Source organism: Sorghum bicolor, chromosome 8 (genome assembly GCF_000003195.3).
Source record: "Sorghum bicolor cultivar BTx623 chromosome 8, Sorghum_bicolor_NCBIv3, whole genome shotgun sequence".
Taxonomy (NCBI): domain Eukaryota; kingdom Viridiplantae; phylum Streptophyta; class Magnoliopsida; order Poales; family Poaceae; genus Sorghum; species Sorghum bicolor.
The window spans coordinates 15,725,261-15,731,283 of record NC_012877.2 but is presented as its reverse complement, the minus strand read 5'-3'; positions in this window follow the sequence as shown (position 1 = coordinate 15,731,283).

The following is a 6,023-nucleotide window of genomic DNA, read 5'->3' as shown; positions in this document are numbered from 1 at the left end:
ACCCTGAGCGTCCGGTGCTCACCAGACTCATGCGTAGAGAGGGTCGCCAAACCGCCCGCACACCGGACGCTGAGCACCGGACTCACTCCGGTGCGTCCGGTGCACTCTGGACAAACCCGACAATACACCGGACGCTAAAAGCCAGTGTCTGGTGCCTCCACGCAGAGCGTCCGGTGAGTGTTTCTCAAAGAAAAACACTCCCACGACTTCTCCAAACTTCCCACCAGCGCAATAGAAAATATACACTTAATTTTCTCAAAAGCGCCGAATCCCTCTCAACCCTAGGAACTCCACCTCCTTTGCAAATGTGCCAACACCACCAAGTGTACACCACCATGTGCAAGTGTGTTAGCATTTTCACAAACATTTTCCCAAAGGAGTTAGCCTCTCAAACTTGCCACGCCACTCGATTCTAACACGTATGCAAAGTTAGATCGCTCAAGTGGCACTAGATGACCGATATGCAAACAAGTTTGCCCCTCTTGATAGTATGGCCATCTATCCTAAATCCGGTCATAAACTTCTCTACACACCTATGACCGGTGAAATGGAAATGCCCTAGGTTATACCTTTGCCTTGCGCTTTCCATTCCATCTCCTCCATTGTTGATGCAACACATGCACCAACCAATCATAAAATGATATGATCCACTTCATATCATCACGTGACTGTATTGGTTCATCGATCTTGACCTCACTTGCTCTTTACCGTTGCCTCGGTCCATCGGCGCCAAGTCTTGCTCAAGCTTCACCGTCACATGCGGTCCCTCACTTCAAAGCCTCCGACTTGCCCTTCACTCTTACAACCGGTCCATCGAGCCAAGCCTCATCTTGATCTTCTCCACCTTGGTCACATGACTCCATATCATGTCTCATATGCAATAAGCTCCTTCATTATCACATAATCACCTGTGAACTAATCTCCTGTGTATCTCACATAAACACTATTAGTCCACCTAAGTTGTCACTCAATTACCAAAACCAAACAAGGACCTTTAAAGTACTTGGCTGCATCGTCCTGGTACTTCACAGCTCCTACATCTACACTTGCTGCTCCTTCGACACCTTAGGATGGGACTCTATGGCTACCCCAGCCTACTACTCCTCTAGTGTATTCGTTGCCCTGGACTTCTACTCCTATTGGCTTTTTGTCGGGTGTTTCTCACTCTACCGGTGTTCCTAGAGCTTATGCATTGCCCTCTACCGGTGGCAACAATGGAGATGTTGTTACAGGTACTATATTAGTTGATTCATTTGATGCATATGCTCTTTTTGACTCTGGCGCTAGTTTCTTATTTGTCTCGGAGGGGTTTGTGGCTCGTGCTGGCCTTTCTATGCAGAAGATTGGTCAGTCCATTGTGGTTAGTTCTGCTAAAGGCTCTATATCAAGTCATTTGATTTGTCCGTGTTGCTATATCATTCTTGCCGAGGAGGGTTTTGTTGCTATTCTTGTGGTGATTCCCCTTGAGTCATTTGATGTTATTTTTGGCATGGATTGGCTTTCACAATATCAGGCTATTATCTCTTGTTTATGGAAGACAATATCTTTGCAGGCACCTTCTGGTAGAGAGGCGATCTTTGTTGGGAGTGCTATGAAGTACTCTCTTGCTCTATTGTGTCTATTGTTCTCAGATCGTCAAACTAGGAAATCTGGAATTCTCTTTTCTATGGTGGATGGTAGTGAGGTTGCCTTGAGAGTGGAGGACATACGAGTGGTGTGTCATTATCCTGACGTGTTTCCTGCTGAACTTCCAAGTATTCCTCCTGAGCGTGAAGCGGTTTTTGAAATTAAGTTGGTTCCTGGTACGCCCGACCCTTCTCCTACCACGAGTCAGTGTTTTCCATGTTCCTCCCAACCTGGTCACGAACCGCCGCCATCCTACCTACAAAGTTCACGAAAGAGAGAAAGGAGAAGTGGGAAGAGGAGGAGAGGGCCTAGGGTTTTGCCACCGCCGTCGCCGCCGCCGTCGGTCATCCATCGTGGTCGTTCTTCCTCCCGTGGAAAATACGGTTAGGTTCTACCTCGTATCTTGGCTATCCCATTGATCCACCATATTCCTTTACTGTCCATGAGGGCTTAGCCATGTTTTGCGTAGATCGGAATAACAAGGCCTTTGTGGCGGCAAGGAACGTGGCGAGTTGGGTTAGAGATGATGGAAAGGTGAAGAGGCGGAGAAGAAGGAGTAGATGCCGGGAGTTTCGGCGTCGTGCTCACTGTGGTTCCCTAGGTGAGAAGCCAAATATTAATCCCCTTCATCTGATCAAGTTTTGCGGATTAAATCGCTTATTTGGGATTGGGTTTAGTGGAGAAATTCTCGAAGTCAATTTCGTTCATGTTCTCAAATTATCGTCAGACTGAGCAGTCCCTATTCATCAAAATGTTTGGGCGTTTTAGAGACCTTAATAAATTTTGGGGCTGTGTACAAAGTTGTAGGGTACTTCAATATCTTTCTTTGGACGCTAAGAACTCTGTCATAGCAGTTATAGTTTGTGAGATATTGAGTTTTCAATCTGACTATTTTCCAGTGACGAAAATATGGACAGTTTTGGATCTGAGCAGTTTTGGACCCTGTTAATGAAGTAGTTAGGTCTTTGATTATTAAAAAAAGTTTTAGGATTTGTGTTCAGATTTCTAGATTGGTAAAGTTTGTAATTTTTGAATAAGTATATCTCCTGTTATGAATTTTTGAAATTTGATGTTCTGTTTTGGATGTCAGAAATATTCAGTTAGGTTCCATGTTTAATTACCCCATCTTGAAGGCTTGTTATGCAAAAATTTATAATACCTATATTATTTATAATTGAGTTTTACATAGGATTATAAATTTTGAGAATTTTTGGATGAGTATTCTGAAGTATATGAAAAAGAGAAGAGTCAGTGCTGCTATCTTGATCGGTAGTGCAAATGTCGGGTTTGGGGCGCTTTAGTGAGTATTTGTTCTTAATCTTGCTTGTATGTTGGTGTATGCACTGAGTATTATTTGTGATCAGGTGGTAGCACTTCGGAACGTCGCTAGTGCTTTTGTTCTCCTTCGGTAAAGAGGCAAGTGAATGTAGCGGTGGTTTGCTACCGTTTTTGCTTGTTATTTTCATCACCTACAGTTTATTGTCTATAAGAATGTCATCCCTCTAATATCTAAAATTTATGATCTTGGTGTATTCAGTCTTAGTTAAATTGTGGTCTTATTTAAGTCTTCATGGTGATGGTATTATTTCATATTGTTATTTGTGGCTAGCCCACATACTTGAATTTGAAGTCGGAGTATCATTGGTAATTTATTAATTTTATTGCAACATGCTAAGTGCATTGCATTATTCATTGGCATTGGAAGTTATGTCTTGACCTATGGTCATGACTGTACCGGTATGCATCATGGGATGCAGCTCCACACCTTGTTGGGTGTGCAGGCAGGAGACATATGCATTGCATTCATGAGAAGTATGTTATTGAAGGGATTTTATCCACGTTATTATGAAGCTGTCTATTGTTGGCTATGTTCCAAATCGGAATTTTGTTACTTTAATTTTATATCATGTCAATTGGAAACACCATACTAAATTGATATTAATTCAACTTGTGGTTTAAATAGCTTGTCAAAACAAGTTTGCTTGCTGAGATATTCATCTCACCCTTGCTTTACTCAATCCAGGTACTTGATGCTTGCTTGGAAGGGAAGGAAATTAGCTGCCCGTCACACACTCCTTCATTTAGAGACCTTTTGTTTTAATAAATAATAATTTGGTTTGGTCATTGGTTTTGGAAGGTGATTGTTTAAAGTGTGAATGTTGAACTTAATTCTTGTTGAAGTAACTCATTTGCGTTAGGATGTTCATTAATTCTAGTTTGATATTTCAGTTATTTATTTATTTTGTTCTTCCACTTGCTATAAATACAAAGGAGATGCTACCAAATTGTTTATTGGTTGTGTGCAACTATTGTTTGTGTAGTTTAGTAGCATTCTGGTGTATTTGTGGTTTTTGGAGTGTTACAATGAGCCACCTTGTCAATGAGAGGTTAGAGCTTAGTCTATGGATTTCTGAGTTGTTAGGCCAGTTTAGTGGAGATTTCATGTCCTAGTTTTCAACATATTTATATTTTAGAAAGAGTACTGAAGAGTTTCGTCCCTATAAAACTCTCTCTACTTTCATAAACTTCTACCATTTCTCTTTTTATCAATTCAGTACCATGTCAGCGTATATTTAATGCCCATGAAACTTCATGAAACTACCATGTAATTTCTATAACCATTAATTTTTATAGACACTATATATAGAAACTATGGTCCCAATAGATAGTTTCTAGAGAACAATTATCCAATCACATATATTCTCTCTCCATTCTCTACCAATCATATCTCTTCATGTCTTGGTTCTCGTGTAGACATGGTTTCTAACTTAGACCCAGTTTCTATGATTTTTGTTCTTTCCTCTTTAATAACTACATTGCCATATCAGCAAAATGCTTAGGTGGTATAGTATAATTAATGTTCATAGAAACTACGATGGTTTCTGCATTAGCAGTGCCTAAGATTGGCCTTAGAGGACTGATAAGTTAGGTGCATGAGAATTCTTTAATATGCAAGGCATAAGTTTTGAGATATGATGACTGCTAGCTCAACATCAAAACATTGAACAGGAGTTATCAAACTTTTTTGCATATTAGTCGTCAGCATGGAAGCATGACCAAAGGCCTCCAGAAGTTCCATGATGAGACAAAGATTGGCACTTGTCGGATGAATGAACAACTCTACGTCGACGGCCTAAAAAAGGAGGCCTAATGCCTAGCATGTTGTGCAACAATTGTCTAAAGGATATTCTTTCTTACACCAGGCTCAACAAGGGAATTCAGAGCATCCATAACTAGCAAAATTTAGCAATAGTGAAAGGGGTGTTCCCTTGCCGAAGTCCTCGTTGATGCCAAATTACTTCTCCAAGCTCTCCATTGACTAAAACCCGAGGAAGATAGCAGCTAGTAGATCAGATTACACCAGAGCGAAACCTAGATGCATGTGTAAAACCTCAAGAAGGAAGGGTCCAAGCTCTCCTTCGAGATGTCTAGCTTGAGGATAATGTGATGCTCTTTTTTGTTGTGCAGGCTTCTAGCCATTTGCTAGATAACGAGGAAACTATCTTCGATGCTCCTACCCTTGACTAAGCACTCCATGTCACAATAACATTCTTGGGAAAAAGAGGGGGCCAAATGGTTAGCCATAAATTTTGTAACTAGATTAGCAAAGCTATGTATGTGTGTTATGGATCCGAAATATTTCACAAAGACAACATCGACATCTTTGGGGAAGAAGAGTAATAAAATCTAGATTGAGTTGGGCGAAATGTGAACACATGGACATGATGTATTGCTAAACAAGGTTGCAAGAAATAAGTCTTTAATAATTGCCCAACAAGTTTTTTTAGAACCGACCAGTAAATCCATTAGGGCATGGTACTTTTCCTTGATGGTTGTTCATGTTTCTTCTTCTTCTGGGAATGGCTCCTCCAAAGCACACACATCATGCTGTTGCACATGGAGAGTTGGTAAATCAAGTGTGTGAAGATTCTATTTTTAGCCCCCCTAGAAATTGCTCATATAAGTCGGACACCACTTGTTTTTCTTGTTGTCACAATCTGATCACCATGCCACACTTAGCAACAAAAATTCTTTTTTTTCCCGATATCTGGCCTGCTGATGAAAACAGGAGGTGTTTGCACCGCTCTCCCAAAGGTAGAGGATACAGGAATGTAGTTTTGCATAATCGATTCAGGCTCAAGGGATCCCATGTCAAGACTGCAATTTCAAGACGGTGAAGTATCTCCTTTGCCATGTCAAGCTGCATTTTAATACTTCTAACCTTACATATATATATATTTTTACTCTATTTCTCAAAATAAAAGAGACAGGACTATTAAGAGACCCGTCTCTAAAAATGAAAAACATTTTCAGAGGTGGTATAAGATATCTAAAATCCTAACTTAGAGATGAAGCCCAAAGCGCCTCCTATCGTTTCTCTTTTCCGAGGCTATCAG